Raw genomic sequence first — 19,412 nt, 5'->3', positions numbered from 1 at the left:
ACTGATATCATTAGCAACATTTAGAGCGTATGACACTAGATCAGCATAACCATATTTTTCTGGAGGTTTTATATGTCTCCTTTGCCTGTCCCTAGCCAACTGATAATGTTGTAATTGAGAGATACCAGTATTAGTACATGCATCTTGGACTTCTTCTTCTTGATCAAGTGATTTTTCTTTTGTTGGCTCCACCTCAAACTCCACATTCTCCAAGATATTATGATCTTCATTTTCACTTAATGACTCTGTACGAGGCTTTAACATTTCAACTTCATTAAAAGTAACATCTCTACTAATAATGCACTTTCGTTTCTATGGTCACCATAACTTATATCCTTTCACACCATCAGGATATCCCAGAAAAATGCATTTCAATGCTCTTGCATCAAGTTTTCCTTCTTTGTTATGAGCATATGCAGGACACCTAAATATCCTCAAATTTTCATAATTTGCCGGAATACCCGACCACATCTATTCTGGAGTTTTGAAACCAATGGTCGTTGATGGACATCTATTGATCAAGTAACAATCTATACTGACAGCTTCTGCCCAAAATTCCTTTGGCAATCCATCATTTGACAACATACATTACAACCATAATGTTTCCTTGTAACATATAGAGATTATTCTCTTTCTTTTCTTTCATTACAACCATAGTGCCTTTAGATATTCTTATAGCTCCACCTTCACCTTTGTAGCTACAACCTTTTGAATCTAGTATTCTCAAGGAAATCAGATTTTTCTTCAATTCTAGAGCATGCCTTACATTTGTCAATGTCCTCACAATTCTGTCGAACATCTTGATTCTAATTGTGCCGATGCCAATGACCTTGCAGGGAGCATTATTTCCCAAAAGGACCTTGCCCCCATCTAAGGGTTGGTAAGTTGAAAACCAATCCTTAACGGGACACATGTGATATGAGCATCCAGAATCAAGTATCCATTCATCTTTTGAGTCGTGCTCTGAGACTATTAGTGCATCTGCACTATCATAGTCATTTGCTACAGTTGCATCTCCATATTCATAAATATTTTCCTTGCCTTTGCGCTCTGGGCAATTCTTTCTTATATGCCCCTCCTTGTGACAGTGAAAGCATTTATACTTTCTAGGTTTTGCTTTAGACTTGGACCTAGATTTCCCTCTTTCACCAAATTGATTTCGCCTCTCTATTCTTCCTCTAGCAAATAGATTTTCATCTGAGCCTTCAGATCGTGAATCTGATACTCTTTTCTTCAGTTCTTTCGAGTGCAATGCCGCCTTTACTTCGTCTAAGGTCAAATCTTCTCGACCATACATCATGGTGTCAATGAAGTGCTCATAAGAACTTGGAAGAGAACATAGTAGAAGAATTTCTTGGTCTTCATCTTCAATTTTAACATCAATATTCTTTAGATCGATTATAATTTTGTTAAATTCATCCAGATGATCTTTTATGGGCTTTCCTTCCCGCATTTGAAGAGTATATACTCTTTTCTTCAAATACATCCTATTGGTGAGTGACTTCGTCATGTACAGGCTTTCCAACTTCAACCATAATGAAGCAGCTGTAGTATCATTTGACACTTCTCGTAGAACTTCATCTCCCAAGCACAACAAAATTGCACTATGTGCTTTTTCGAGGTTTTCATCCTTCTCATCCTCGGTTAGTCTTTGTGGTAACTTGTTTCTACTTTCTAAGGCTTTTCCCAAGCCTTGATGAACAAGTAGAGCTTTAATTTCCAATTGCTACAGGTTTAAATCATTTTCTCCATTAAATTCTCCAAATCAAGTTTAGCACTCGCCATGATAACCGTATACCGGAACAATATCGTAATCCGTGATCATACACTAGGAAAGTTCTCAGGAAAGAGAGGTGGGTCTTAATAGACACGCTTAAATACCAGGTCTTTCCTAACACAAAATTTTTCTAGACATGCACTTTCACACTGTTATACATTTCCCGTAACAAGAACAATTCTTTTCTGATGTGTAAGATCAGACAATGCTGCAAATACAGAGCATACTAAGAATTTTGTTTTAAATCATACGACTTAGCATGCAAGAGCTCTACGAGCTCTGATACCAGTTTGTTTTAGCAGAAGACTCATAGAGAAAATATAATAGAGAAAATGACACCGAGAATTTAATGTAGTTCGATAATTTGCCTACATCCACAGCTGAAGAGAAACAAGGAGTATTCCACAATGATAAAAGAGAACTACAAGTGTTTCACTCACTTCCCAAAATCCAAGTACACCCAATTTCACTCTCACTCAAGTATTTCTCACACAATTAGAACAAGAGAACAAGAAGAGAGAATATGCACTAAGCTAAGTATTTGGTGTATCTTACAATGGCATGGAACACTCCTATTTATAGCCAAAGCTCTTGAAGATTATATGGCCAAAGGGAAAAGAGCATTAATGTTGGTTTCACCATAACCACTTCTTTTTACTTGGCTAGAAATTATCCATTTCTTCAAGATGACCTCTAGCCACTTCTTTCTTTGCTTGACTCAAGAAAGTCTTTTCATCGTCATTTTCTTTTAGCTAATAATCAATAGTCTGGAAACGAGTCGAACTAGAGATCCGCTCGGTTCAGCTCGATAGGTTTGGCTCAGCTTGAAACTCGACTCGAGTTCGATACGAGTTGCTTTTTTAGCTCGAATTCGGTTCGGTTAAAGTTCGTGAACTGTACGGTTCAGTTCGAATGGTTCGTTTGGACAACTCAAATAATTAATTAAATTTTGAAAAATACTTGAAAAAGTTTTATATATATAAATATAATAACAATATAAAATAATGTATGAGTCATAATAAACATAAAATTTACTTTATATATATATATATAATAACAATATAAAATAATGTATGAATCATAATAAACATAAAATTTACTTTATAGATATATATATATATAAATCTATCGAGTTAGTTCATGACCCTAACGAGTCGAACTATATCCAACTCAAGTTCGGCTCGTTTATTTAACGAGCTTAATTTCCAGCTGAAGTTAAGCTCATTTGGTTCATGAACCAAGTTTATCGAGCTAAACAACGAATCAAATTTCAAACGAATACCGATTTAGTTCGGTTCATTATCATCCCTATTTTTAAGCTTTGTTCGTATGCTATTTAGTGAAATTATGTGAAATATATCTGTTTTTTTGTTCTTATGCAAATTATCACTAACTTATAATATGCATAACATTGACTATCTCCAGAAGAAAGATGTGTAAAATTTTAAACAAAAATGGAAAAATCAATATAATTAAGTTAAATTCTAAGGGATATGTACTTTACTCATAATTAATTTATATTAGCAAAGACAAAACTGATTACTTCATATAATATTTGATTATGAATCCATTCTCTTACTATGTGTGTTTAAACAATATCCTATATCAATAATATGTTAGTCTAATAGTATAACTAGATCATTAGAAAGACCAAAAATCAAGAATTCAATTCACTATGTGATACTTGTAACACCATGATTTTTTGTGCATGTTTTATTAATTATTTAATTGAAAAGCAATTAATTTTAGAAATTAATCGGCATTGATTTAGGCTAAACCTCAGTTGTGTTTTAATCTTGTATTGTTATTTCCTAACTTATGGTAAATGTTTATAATTTTCTGAGACTGAAAATTTTCGGGCCTCTTTCGGGCCCAAAATCACCCTAAATTCGGCCCAAATATGATTGTTTTAGTTTCGCAACTCGGAATCGAATTCTGATTGCGCCATTGACTTCAAAACATTATTTTGAGTCAAAATAGACACCAAGTTTATCAATAAATCATCTCTAGATATTTTTCATTCTGAAATCTAAGTTTTGATGTTCCAAACGTAACCCTAAATCGGGATATTATTAATCTTCGGCCGAGTTTTAACCGAAAATGTTCGGGCATGGTTTTAATTATAATATTTCATCGCATTAGTCACATCACTCATTCATGAGTTAAGCTTGCTTGTTGAATAAGCAAAAGTATAATCACTTTATCACCATGATTTCAATCACTTAAATAACCCCTTAAATCACTCATCCACTCTCTTACACACATGACCCTTTGATCTCCCTAGATCTGATTTGTCCTCTATAAATAAAGCATCATTGACGTTGAGGAAGCTCACTTTCCCTCCTCATTTGCTCTCTTTGAGTCATAAGCCTTCATAGTAGATTTCAAGGTATTTTCTCAAATTTTGCTTCTTAATCTCTTAAGTTCTAGCCATTAGATGTTTATAAATTTTGAGTATATTATTTATATGTATGTTAAGAACATTTTCAATCGTTGAAATCTCCAAGTAATATTCCTAACTTTGTATGTAATGAAAATCCTAAAACTTGTGTTTTCTTGAACTTAAATGAGTTTTTCACACAAAGTTGTTCTCACTTCCCACCATTCTTGCTTTAGCTTTAGTTTCTTGCATGATAACATTTTAGGACTTCGAAATAAACCTCATATTTAACATGAACAAGCTGTGACTTTGTTGGTGTTTTTAGTGGTGATTTTTACCTCCATTTGTGTTATAAGACTTAACCTTTGGAGTTTAGGTGGTTAATGGAGAAATTTTCCCCTTTAAAAAGCCATCTTTAAAACCATGCACTCTTTGTAGTTTATGGGGCTGTTTTAATGTTTTGGATCTTAGTATTTCGTTGATTTTATTTAAATGTGATGATTATGTAATTAAAGGAACCTTTAAGGAGTTTTTAAACCATGTAAAGCTTGGATTTTTCATCTTGTTTTTTGCTTGAAAAAACCATAGCTTTGGACAAGATTAGATATATTTATTTTTCTGTTTTTCTTAGTTAAAATGTTTATGAGTTAAGTGGAAATTTTGTTAAAAAATGTTGTTTTAAAAGTGTTAAGTATGAAAGGATTTATAATAAAGTGTTGATTTGGTTAAGGAAAGCTTACTTTTTAAAGTGGTAAGTTTAAATTAATAAATCTTTTAAGTTAAAGTGTTGTTTTCATGCATATAAGTGATTTTGGGAAAGATTACCTCTTTACTTCAATAAGTTTTTCCTAACCAATAGAGTTTCGCACTTTGTGGCTTATTGTGTTCATAAATCTTATAGGAGGAAGCTGTAAAGAAAAAATATGGTGGATTGATGCCCAAAAAGCCACCACTCATATCTAAGGTACGTGTCTGAGTGTTTGTTTACAGTTCTTTTCTTTGCAACTTTAGTTCATGAAATCAAGATGGTTCATTTCCCACACATATTTAGTGATATATGCTCTCTTTTTTATTTTCTTTCATAAATCAATTTTATTTTGTGCAGGACCACGAACGTGCATACTTTGATTCTGCTGATTGGGCACTTGGAAAGGTACTTCTGGAAAACACACCTATGTAGTAATTGCGTTGAAGCAAAATATGTACAAATTGATTTCTTAATGAGTGTAAAATTTATATACTGATAGTGTAAAGATTTATACATATACATACTATCATTTACTCTTCATTTGTATTACTTTTTTTTGAAAAATCACAATAATTAAACATCAATAATGGATGATTCAATAATGATGTATAAATATTATACACTATGAGTGCATATATCTTTTTCTCTTTCTTAATTCTCTTTTTACCATCACATGAAATAACAAGGTGTTCAGAAACCTAAGGGACCACTCGAGGCTATAGCAATAATAATAAATGCGATGGAGATTACGGCAAGTATGTTGGTAATTGTTGGTGTTGAATTGTAAAAAGAATATCACTTAGTTTTATATTACCCTTTTTATAAAATTGATAAAATGAATATTTTCAGTAATAAATAATAAATTGTTATGTTTTTTAGACTGTAATTAATAAATGTCTTCCCCTTTATTCATATAGTGTGTATTGTATGATACTAGATATTCAACTTTTATATATATATATTTTTTAAATATTTGGTATACAGTGTACTTTATATTATATTTTGTGTACGTTTATGATAATGTTTAATTTAAGGTGAGATATGTGGTTAATTAATGTGTTGGTAGTGATTGTTTATGATAATATTTTCAGTAATAAATAATAAATTGTTATGTTTTTTAGACGCTGATTAATAAATGTCTTCCCCTTTATTCATATTAGTGTGTATTGTATGATACTACATATTCAACTTTTATATATTTTATTTTTTAAAAATATTTGGTGTACAGTGTACTTTATATTATATTTTGTGTATGTTTATGATAATATTTAATTTAAGGTGAGATATGTGATTAATTAATGTGTTGGTAGTGCTTGTTTATGATAATATGATTTTTTTGTAAAAACTAAATAATGTTAAGGGCAAAACAGAAAGTAAAAATTACACCACAAAAGAAGTTATTTCAACTTTTGGTTTTATATTTAGCCTATGTTATTTATTATGTATACACGTTCCCATATTTTTCTAACAAAGATAATAATTTTATAAATTTGATATGTGTACACTGAAAGTATAATGTTTTTGCATTGTCACTAAATAATTTATCATTTATGTTAATTATTATTGACTTTGAAATAAAATAATACAAATAAATAGTATATAACATACTAATAGTATAAAAACTTTATATTGACAATGCATAGATTTTAAACTCTAATTTTATTTTACAACAATGACAATAGCTAAAATAATAACTTTCCCTTTTAGTATAATATTAAAATCAATTTAATAGTTGCAGTTAGGTGAATTAAAAAAATAAATAATAATACTCTTGTAATAACTTAGTGCTAATTTCATAGGATATCTTTCTATAATCAATAGGAAAAATTGATAATAAAAACTATTTAATACTGTCTATGCCAACAAACACTTCCAAATGTCTCAACTTTGATTATTTATTAGCAAATAATGAATACAAAGTTAAAAGATTATTTTTCTCTATAATTAGTTCCTAATTCAAAATCAGTAAAGATTTTCTCTATTATTAATTACTAGTGTATGTGTGGACAGACATTTCGTGCCTGTCAACCCACATTGTTATTTCCTAGTATTAAATATTTAATGTATAGTTTGTATGTCATAAATGTCAAATATAATATTTTGTGTTAAATATTTGTAATCTACAGTTGAATTTATTCGATTGGTGTAACATTCATGTTCTACATTAAAAATTGATAATCATAATGTAAGAATAAGAAATAATTAACCAAATAATATGAACATATATTAGGTGGAGAGGAACATTGAGTTATATATGATTTTTTTGTAAAAATTAGAAAATAGTAAGGGCAGAATAGGGAGAACCACAAATTACACCATGGTGAGTGGTTATTTTGGGTTTTCCCTTTATAAATAGTATAGATAATATAAAAAAAAATACAATACATTAAGCATGGAGAAAAAATGTCACAATTATTTGCTTCCTTTTCTCAACTCATCATTTGGATGATTGCGTAACGCCTCTTCTACTCCTATATATATAAAAAAATAAATATATTTGTAACTAATAAAATATAAAAAATAAAAAGTAACAAATCTATCAAGGAGAAGAAATGTATGGAGTATTTGTTTTTTATTTCAAATCATCTTTTGGACGATCATGTTATTGCTCCTAAAAATAACTATACACATGTCAACAAACCAACATTTTCTACTAATTGACATTTGATCACACAAAAAAAAAATCATCTATACTAATAGATAAAGGGAAAACATAAAATAACTATCCATGTAGTAATTTATGTTTCCCAAATTTACTCTTTCTTATTTCTAATTTCATATTTATACTGTTAATCTATATCTATATTGTTAATAAAGCAAAAATACTATTAATAAAGTCAAAACAAGTGATAATAACCATCATAATATGATATTTATATTCTAAACTTATCATTTTGTAATCTCTCTCATTAATAATTATTATAAACTTCCATATATTGATTTTATTTCTTTCACTTTTATATTAATATATCATTAATTTTCTACATATTCTCTTATTTCTATGTTCTCTATTTCTCAACCCAAAAAGAATACACAATAACACAAAAAAACATTCAACAACTCTCTAATGATTATAAGAGACACAAAATGAGAATTTGCATTAATTTTATGTATATCATATCAATTACCACAAGTTATCTTCTTAAGTTTTTACTCTCTATTGAATTTATATATTGCATTTCTTATATTAAAATTATTTTTTCTTAAATAATATAACATGAAGATTATATATTCTATATTAGAAAAATAAGAATATGAGTCGTCCGACACTCGTGTCGGCCGACACACTAGTTTTAATAATAATAAATAATAAAACAATCTTACGATATAATTATAATTCATGCAATTAGTGAAGATTTCAACTTAGTATGGTCAGACAGTATGCTAATATATTCCCTGAGCCAAACTCCTGAATCTAAATCTCTAAGAGAAAGATCAGTTAACTCTAAAATTGGCTTAAATATAGTTTTCTACGTTTTAACCATAAAAAACATTATGACAACTCCAAAATGTCATATAGCCGAAAATACGGGTGATATACTACTAGTTATTCTTCATTCAATATTTTCCCCAACCTTAATCAAATCATTAAAGTTGGATGCCACATTCCATATGAGAGACGCTCAACGTAACGATTTTATACTATATTGGAAAATATCGATAATTGCTCTTTCTCTTCTAGTGTGGATACAATTTGAGATATGAGTCTCCTTCGTCGTTATACATACTCCGTGAAAATCTTTGTCCATATCTTGGAAATATTTTGTAGTTGCGTCCTATCAGGCACAACGCCCTCATTATGTTTTTACTACTTTACAAAGGCATTAGGTAGATCCAAGAAAGTTTTAATTTGGGTCTTATCTAGTCATATATACCAATTTGTCGCAACCCCTAATATGTTATCTTGAAAACAATGAATCAAGAGTTTATGATTGTTATGGTAGCTGCCATCTTTCTAGCATACATATGCATGTGGCTCGTAGAACATGTAGCCCCATTATACTTTTCTAACTCCCATAGTTTGAAATTTTGGGGATAGTACAACATTCGACGCTAGCAACATCTCGAATGCATTCTTTAAATTTGGGAAGTTTGCCCCTTCTATTGCCTTCAATCTTTCCTCAAACAAACAACACTTATCTTCCAATTTCCCAAGGTTTGGGTTATTACTACCATAGAGTTCCCTATGGTAAAGGTATATTATATGTCTCAATAGTCAGGTTTCTCAAATGAGGACAATCCCTATTAGTCCTTTGAGGCACTTCATAGGTGGGTCCCCATCCTAGTGAAGTTGCGAGTTGTCACATCTTATTTTTTTGGTTGAACACTAGTTACATGACTTGTTGGAGTCTCCACATTTTTGTGGTCAAAATATAAAAAACTGTCTTCATGTCTAATTTTAGAAAGTAGTGATCTTTAAGTCAGAGACATAGATTACAGGGCTGATTATGCGTCAGGGAAAGTGTTAACACCTCATCCACTCATACTAATTTTTACCCGTCGTGCCCCAAACTTTGTTTGAACACCAATTATGTGAATTATTGGAGTCGCTACCACATTGTTGCGATCAAAACATAGAAAAACTCTTTTATGCCCAAATATTGGAAAGGTTGACCTATGAGCTAGAATTCTAGGTTTGAGAGTCAAAATTACAGACCGAGGAAGATATTAGCACTTTGTCTGCCTATTGTTAAAGGGTACTTGCAATAATCGCATGGAGTTAAATATATGTCTCTATCTTGTGTCTTGAGATTCTTCACCTTTTATATATGAGCTTCAACTACTATAGAGAATATCCGTTGGATCTTCAAAATTATTCATTTAGAGTATGCATTAAATACATTGGTTTATTGAGCTTTTATATTGAGAAGGAAGTTATTGTATATTGAGCCATGTTTGGTTCTTCATTAAATATGGTTGATTCATTTTATTCAAGTTTATCTTCCTTGACCTATTAACATCTTTCCTCTTGATCATTAACTTCATATTGTAATTCGTATACATTGCTCACATGATACTGATTATTCCTTTATGAGCATAAATTTGTCTCTTTCTATTAAAGAATACATCACATCATATCTCAATAGTAGTAAGTTTCTCTTATTAGGAAACATAATATTTATTAATTGAATCATTAATTATCACAATAAATATGCATATTTAATATTTAGGTTAAAGATTGGACGAGTAAATATTTAGTCAAAATGCAAGTGATACACTTTAAATCATTGAATGTGGGGGTTAATAGACATGATTGTCATTTGGAGGCACTTTGTCTCAAACAACATGACTTGATTTCATTCATACATGTGACTGGACGCAATTGTCATTGAATGCAATATCAGTAAACATAATTAGTCACTAGATGTGTTTGAGTAACCTCAAAAAAAAAAAATATATCAGACAACATAGATTTTGGACACATAAATCAAACATTCCTCGTATATTGCATGTTATTTGTAAAAGACAATTTTAAGCACGAACTACAATATCATATTGTATTCGTCAAAGATTATTTCTTTGTTTATGGTTTTCAAATCTAATTTTTTATTAATCGTCAAATCATATGATAAACAGAAAAATATGAAATGAATAAGTTGGTGCCACTAAAATATTTTTAATTTGAAAATGTAAAACCATTATGCTTCCAGTAAGATGTGACAAACCACATGCACCCTAAACATAGTGTTGGATAATGTTTAGATCGTCAAATGCATAAGATATTAGCCCCTAACATGTCGGGTACACATCTGTTGTCTCATATTTTGTGTCACTCCATGTCCCATAAACATGTGATTGGTCAGAAAAAATATATTGAAGTTAAAATTTAAATATTAAATATTTTTCTGACCATTCATAAGTCCATGGTATTAAGAGATAACACCATGCTCCCTAACATGTCTTACTCTTGTCAAAAATGAAGTGGAGTCAATCAATATTAGGAGATAACACCAAGTGACTTTTCTCAGCTATTTGGAAATGGACAACTCCACAATTGGTTAAACGTGTCTCATTAGCAGCATGAAATGTAGAAAAATCCATCAATGATGTCATTAATTCCACAACAACACTTTCATATGGTTTTGATCGAGGGACTAGTGTGCCAAATACGAGTATGTGTCATAATGGGGACATATCTCAATGCTCATCTCGCTTATAGGCAGGTGTAAGATGTTGATATATGGATATCAACGCTCATCGATGGAGGGCATCGGTCTCTTATCAATTGTGTTATACGGTAAGCCGACAAACGATGCTACACCTAATTTCTTGACTCATGTATGTTAAAATTGTAGGAGGTATGCTTGAATCTTCTTGATAAAACAAGAAAGATGAGAAAAGAGAATGAGAAAGAAAACTTAAAGAATTGATATTTCTCATTACCGAAAATATATGAATTGAATTACAAGGAATAATGAAATCACTCTTTATATACTAACTAGTTAATCAATTAACAAAAACAATATTACAACTAACAAACCGAAATCAACTAACAACTTTAACATCCCCTCGAGCTCGTGAGTGAATATGAAGTTTGATTCAAAGTAATAACAACGTTTAACCACTCATGACATAAATTATATCCAAGCTTAACCATCATAGATAGAAAAACAAAATTACATAAAATCCTTTATATAAAGGATAGAAAAACTAACTATCCTAAATAAACTAACTAACCAACTAATAAAAGCTCAACTATTTTAACATTCCTCCACAAGCTAGAATGTATTTACAATTTCAAGCTTGAAACAATTATGTTGAACACCACACATACTCTAACCTTCTCTTGCTGGTGAGCGAATCTTCGTCTCCCAGTCTTGAAATCCCAACGTGAAGCAATATTGACGCTTAACCACCATTTGACCGAAGCAATTTCATCCAACGCTTAACCATATTTTTGACAAAAGTAAACCAATCATAACATATGAAGTAGAGAAATTAGGTAGACCTTAATCTTGATCCTTATATGTTACTTCAATGAGAAACAAAATTACACACTATAATGTTGTGTGTTTAATGAGAGAGATGTAAAGAAAATAGAGTAGAACAGAGAGAGATAATTGGAGGGTAATGATAAAGAATAAGAAAAGAATGTGTAATATGTGTGATAAGAAAAATCAAAACATTGTCACTTAAGAAATGCATGACGAGTCCTTGATTGGTCAAGTGTAATTATCCACCTTCTTGAATCATGAGTTTTACTTCAATCAGTAAAAGATAAGCAATTGAAGCATAAGATGTTAAACATGTTATTAGAAGAAGACTTGATTAGAGTTCAATAAGAATTGTATAGAATGAGAGTGTAAGCAATGAACAACCCTATCTTTCTCTCGTTTTAAGTATTCTCCAGCTTTAAGCATATAATCAGGACAAGAATCTTCTAAAATCCAACTTGAAGCCTTTTGAGAATAATAAGCAAAAGTGTCTTTGTGCATGACAACTTCAAAATCATTCTCATAATTATACCACATAGACTTCCTTGTAGTTAGAGAATAATTCTTAATCAAGAATCACAAAATCTTGTTGACCATTATTCTCTTTCCTAACCATTCACACCATATTCTTCTAATCCCATAAAAAACATAATCTTTCTTGAAAAAAATCTTGTAGAAACTAGAAACTGGTTTTGGAAGAGATCTTACGTAGGTATAAACAAAGAAGCCAAAATAACTTGATGAAAGACAAATTGTTGGTGATTTGATTTGCTTTGTACTCCAAACTCCAACTTCTTCTTACTTTGATGGTTGATGCATGATGATGATTCTTTGTTGAATCTTGGAATGATAGAAGCATAAGTGGAAGCGATCAAAACAATAATTATTGCTCTGATACCATGTTAAAATGGTAGGAGGTGTGCTTGAATCTTCTTGATGAAACAAGAAAGATGAGAAAAGAGAATGAGAAAGAAAGCTTAAAGAATTGATATTTCTCATTACTGAAAATGAATGAATTGAATTACAAGGAATAAGAGAATTACCCTTTATATACTAACTAGTTAATCGATTAACTAGTTAATTGATACTTTTCATTACTGAAAATGAATGAATTGAATTACACGGAATAAGGGAAGCACCCTTTATATACTAACTAGTTAATCGATTAATTAAACTCTTAATCGATTAATGAAAAAAATATTACAACTAACAAACCAAAATCAACTAACAACTTTAATAATGTATATCAAAACACATCAGATTTAATCCTTATTTTATACGCAAATTCCTATCTAAAATGTAATTACAATTAATCTTTGTTGCATTATCATCTAGTTCAAATAAACGTGAGTTAATTTGTATATTGTGTAGATTTAATGGAAAGGGGAATAAATATGTGAAAAGATTATTAAAATATATGATTTGATGATGCTGATCACTTGCTAGAAGAAATGATAAGGTGAAGATAATGCAATATTTTAATTGCATTTAATCTAATTTAATAAATCAGGTTTCCAAAGAAAAATCCGATTTATGCAAAGATTGGGTTGTATCAATATGAAGATTGTATTTGGAAAATAGAATATTAAATTCCTTCTTCTTATCACTTAAAAATAGATCGCAACATGAGGAAGGAATAAATTCACAACACCACAACAATTGAGAGATACAATGTAGAGATTGAAGCAGTAAGACGGATGGATAAATAACTTTATTTTATTTACTCTTCTTTTTCATAAATATCTCTAAATGTCTAGACTAATGTTGTCTACGACTTGTGCAATAAACATGGTTGATGAATTTTCTTAGTTTCTAGAATTGGGTTATGCCCATTGACATTATTTTGATGAATAAATAATTGTTTAATCTTTTATGAGTTTGAAATTTATGTATTGACAATGTATATTTTTTTACACTGTCAGTATATTATCTATCATTAATTTATAATACTTTTATTTGAAAGTCAATAAACTAATATATGAATGATAAGGATTTGTTAATAGTGTAAAAATATTTACACTTTCAGTGTATATATTAAATTCATCTTTCATTAAACATTGTAAATTGGTTATTAGACATTGCATTCATGTGAGTTTGATTATCACTTATTTATGCCTCATAGGTATATTGGGAAAATAGCTAGAGGAGAACCCACATACTTGACCTACAATAATTAAACTTTAGTCCTAATTCAGTAGAGTAAATAGTCGTAGGATTTTAAAGGATTGCATTGGTTGCCATAGAATGATTGGCAAAAGGCAGAAGTCAAGGGTTTGCTTGAAGCATGTACCACAAGAATACATAAGCACTTCAATGGAATATGAGTTTTCTATCTCAAGAGAGAACATTACTTATTGGGAAATTCACCTTCATAACTTCAATTTTTAAAGAAGAGTGCAGTTGATTAGAATTCATAGATGTAGTTGAGGTAAGCCGTCCTCTGAATTTTCTTACCTTTATCTCATCTTTTATTCATCTTATTTTTTATTTTTCATTAATTTCTTATCTCTTCCACACTATATTTCAAGTTTTTTAAATAAATAAAATTAATTAATAAGTATTAATAATCTTTGCAGGATCAATATTTTTTATTACTTTACTAACACAATCATACACTGTTAGGGATGAACCCTAGTAGAACTTTAATTTGGAAATCTATGTATATCTATTACAGGAAGAAAGGAAATAACATCAGAATTTTCATACCATTCTTAGTGATAGTCTCACACCTTAAGTAGCTGAATACACAAAAGCATAATGGACCAAAAGGCTAAAGCCCAACTGATTACATATCCAATACTATTATTTATTTAATATCATTTCTATATATAATCCTGGAACTTCTTGGTGGTTGAGTCACTCTCTTGGGCCTATGGTACTCAGACGGCCCATCATTGCCCAATCCTTGAACAACAACCTTGTCCTCAAGGTTGGGTCGATTACCCATAGGGCCCCCAGAAGAAGGTGTATGAGCCGAGCCTAAGAGCACACAACTTAGAGAGTCAACTAGAGACCTTTGAATTGAGGGAACCGAGGCAAGCACATGGTTTTGAAAAACTGTTCAGAGAGTGGTTTATGAAGAGTAGCGGAATTCTGAATCGGTTTCGGCGAAAACAACGGCTCTTTGACCTTGCATTAACAATTGATTCACAACTAGTACCATCCAACAGTGGAGATGAAACATGGGAAAAGGAACACTTAAAGTGTCATTGGGAGACCGCGGAACAGCTGGACTTAGGGAGTGTGAAGACAAATGTGGCAGAAGTCTATTCACACACGGTGGGGATTGTTGGGAATGCTTGAAATATGTTATTGTATTATTCCCATATTGTCTAGTATTGGAATAGATTAGAGTAACCAATGTTATATATTGGACTCAAGTCCCGTGTTATAATGTGCACCAGATATAAGCACCAAATAGAAACACCTCATGGGCAGGTAGGCCCATGGCTGTGATAGGGTTTGTAATCCTTATTCCTTAATAATATTTTGGTAGTCGCTTAGCACTCCCTGGGACATAGGCACAATTGGCCAAACCCCGTTAACAAATCCTCTTGTTTCTTCTCCTATATTTATTCTATGCCTTTATTTGATTGCTTGTGGCCAATGGTGCACAACGATCGCTTTTGATGCACCAACAATTGGTATCAGAGCCAATTCATAGATGGCTCTTAACCTAGACGTCAGATAATGGCTAAAGAGGATGAAGGCGTGATGGTTAGACAAGGTACGTCAAAGGTAATGGCAAAGATAGAGTAGATGAGTTGAAGGATAAGAAAACATGGCAGAACTATGGTGTGAGCGTTGTATGTTTTGATCCAGAACCCCACAAGTTTATGTATTGAGTTAGGATCAAGGTGGAGATAAGGACTCATGTGTTGAGGTTGACCTAGAGACACGTGCTGACAATATCTCTCTAGATGTTGAGAGAATGTTCTCATTTGAGATGAGAAATTAAATTTCCTAATGGTGTGTCTGAGACGTCATAGTGAAGGATATTAATTGTTAGCAGATTTAGAAAAGCACAGAGACGTTGGCTGACTTTGATGTAGGGTGTAACATGGGCATTGGCTTTGATGCAAGATGTAACACGAGCATTGATAGAGATGCAGGGTGTGACATAGGCATTGGCTTGGATGCTAGGATGTGACACAGGCATTGGTTAGCATTGATGCAAGGTGTGTTGTGGGTATACTCCTTATGGTGGAGTATGATAGTTTTTTTTGAACTAGGATTGTCGGAGTAGACAATGGTGGTAGCGGTTGAGGCTTTCCATGGAAGCTCCAACGTTCAGCTTGACTGAGTATTGAAGAGGATGCTTGTTGGTGAACTTTTGTGTAGAGGTTCCAATATATCGAGAGACTTCCTAGCAATAGGTGGCTAGGCAGCATGTTCCATTTATGGCGGTACGGGAAGCTGCACTACAAGTTTGGAAAGCTAGGCTCTTGGTAACATCGTCAAGGATACTCAGAAGGTTTATGCTGAAGGGGAACAAACTCTTATATGGAAGAGTTGTTAAAGAGAATTAGACATTGAGCAAGGTGGAGCTGAATATTCGCTAAGGTGGAGATTCTTGTGTAGAGTTCCAAAAGGAGTGAGATATTCGTCTATTTCAATCAAGGTGGAGATTCTTGAGAATGCTTGAAATATGTTATTGTATTAGTCCCACATTGTCTAGTATTGAAATAGAGTAAAGTCACCAATGTTATATATTGGACTCAAGTCCCTTGTTATAATGTGCACCAAATATAAGTACCAAATAGAAACATCCCATGGGCAGGTAGACCCATGAATGTGATAAAGTTTGTAATCCTTATTCTTTAATAATATTTTGATAGCTTCTCAGCATTCCCGGGGACGTAGGCACAATTGGCTGAACCTCGTTAACAAATCCTCTTGGTTCTTCTCCTATATTTATTCTATGCCTTTATTTGATTGCTTGTGGCCAACGTTGCACAATGATCATTTCCGTTGCACCAACAAGGACCCTGTTGTGGCATTCAAAATGCCATTAACATTCAAAGATGTACTATTTTCTCTCCCCTCCTCATTTGTATTCATAATAGCACCTTCAATCCTCTTAAGCTCCAAGCCGTGTTGCCCAACTTTCTTCTTCCTCAATATCTCTAATACCGTGTACATACCCACTTGTAGAGGACACAAACCCTTGTGGTTCTTCTTGTACCTGGTTCATCGATTGCAAACCACCAGCCACAAGCATAGAATCGATGATCACCACTAGAGGGTTAGTCGCCAGAGGTGAGAACCGAACACTTGGGGACAATGCCGACGACGAAGGGTGCATGCCAAAATACGACCTTGAGAGAAAGACATGAAAAACATTATGGATTAAAGATTCTAGGGGCAACACCAACTCATAAGATACACTCCTAATGCGACGAAGAATCTGAAACAGGCCGAAGTAGCGACGGGCAAGTTTCTGTGATGGTTGGGGAATCACCTATGTTGTCGGTGAGGTTGGAGACGGAGCCAAAGCCACGTCCCTACTTCAAAGGTATGGTATGTTCTTTTAGTGTCTATATATTCCATCATTCGTTGTTTTGAGTGGAAAAGATTGTTTTTCAATGATTGTAACAATTGTTGTCTTTCCTGTAAGAGAGTGTCTAACCCCACCGTAGTTGCTCTGCCATGAATATAATCATCGAGTGATGAGGGATGTCTACCGTAGAGAGCCAGAAATGGTGACATACCGATTGCATTGTGCTTACTGGTATTATACCAGTATTAAGCCAGATGAAGTAACAGAAACCACCCCCGAGGTTGTTCAGTCGTGAAACATCATAAGTATCCTTCCAAACACATATTCACAGCCTTCGTTTGGCCATCCGTTTCTGGATGGTAAGCCGAACTATAACATAGTTTTGTACCTTGCAGATTAAAGAATTCTTTCCAGAAACGGCTAAGGAATAGGGGGTCCCAATCTAATACAATGGTGCGAGGAGAACCATGTAACCTGTAAATCTCAGTAACAAACCGAGCAGCAAACTGAGATGCCGTAAAATGAGTGGGGAGAGCAAGGAAGTGAGCAAACTTGTTGAGGCGGTTCACCATAACCCATATAACCGTATGGTCGCACGAAACTGGTAAGTGAGTTATGAAATCCATCGTGATGTCTTCCCATACCAGTCGAGGAATCGATAATGGCTGCAACACTCCTTGTTTAGGAATAGTTAAGTATTTGCTTTTCTGACAAATTAAACATTGTTGTATGAATCTAACTACATCTTTATACATTCTAGGCCAATGAAAAGATATTGCTAGTCGAGCCAGATTCGGTTTCACACCGGAGTGACCTCCCTCATGTGTCATATGAAATTCGGTCAACAGTTGGGAGCGAAAATCATGTGTGTCTAGAACAAAAATTTTGTCCTTGTAATAGAGAAGTGAGTGGGAAATCCGAAACATGGGAGAGTGTTTGTGGGATGTTAGTAACTTTTCAATCAATTGTATGCCCTCAAAAGTTGTATAAAACTCGCTTAACTGACTGACTAATGCAAGAACTGGAGAGGACAAACTTAAGAGCAGAAGTGGATCTGGTGTGTGGCACCGCGACAGAGCATCAGCAACTCAATTCTCCTTCCTTGGATGGTAAAAGATCTCATACTCATAACCTTGTAATTTGATGGCCCATTTTTGTTGTTTAGTGGTTTGAAATGTTTGTGTCATCAGGTGTTTCAAAAATTTTTGATCAGTAAAAATCCGAAAAGAATGGCCCAACAAATATTGTGTCCACTTTTTGACTCATTCAGTAACAACATACATTTCTGGCACATAGGTCTTACTGAAGTAGGCGATGGATGACCCTCCTAGGACAAGACAATCCCAATGGTTATGGCAGAGGCATCGGTTTCAACATCAAAAACCTTAGTGAACTCTGGCAGAGCCAACATAGAAGTAGTAGTCATGATATTTTGCATTGATGTAAAGGCCAATTGCGCCTCAGCAGACCAGTTAAATTTCCCATGTTGTAATAAATCAGTAAGGGGAGCGACGTGTGTGGCATATTGTCTAATAAAATGGTGATAAAATCCGGTGAGACCAATAAATTCGCAGAGTGTCGTGAGAGATCGTGGGGTCTACCAATCCAAAATGGACTGAATTTTTGTTGGATCAGGTTGGACCCCTTCCTTAGATAAAATGTGGCCCAAATAATCCACACTTGCAACCCCAAAAGTACATTAAGACATTTTGGCAAAAAACTGGTGGTGCCCTAATAAGGCTAAAATCAACCTTAAATGTCCCAAATGATCATTAACAAAATGACTATAAATCAAGATATCGTCAAAGAAAACCAACACAAATTTAATGAGATAGGAGCGCAATAAGTCATTCATAACCGACTGAAAAGTAGACGACCCATTAGTCAGCCCAAATGACATGGCTAGAAATTCATAGTGGCCATCAGCAGTCCGAAAGCCTGTTTTATGAGTGTCATTATGGGCAAGTCTGATTTAATGGTACCCTACTCGCAAATCTATTTTTGAAAAAATTGTAGCACCGGATACTACATCAAGCAATTAACCAATATTAGGAATGGGAAAGCGATCCTTA

The sequence above is a fragment of the Lupinus angustifolius genome, chromosome LG06 (assembly GCF_001865875.1).
Source record: "Lupinus angustifolius cultivar Tanjil chromosome LG06, LupAngTanjil_v1.0, whole genome shotgun sequence".
NCBI lineage: Eukaryota > Viridiplantae > Streptophyta > Magnoliopsida > Fabales > Fabaceae > Lupinus > Lupinus angustifolius.
Note: the sequence above shows the minus strand (reverse complement) of the source record.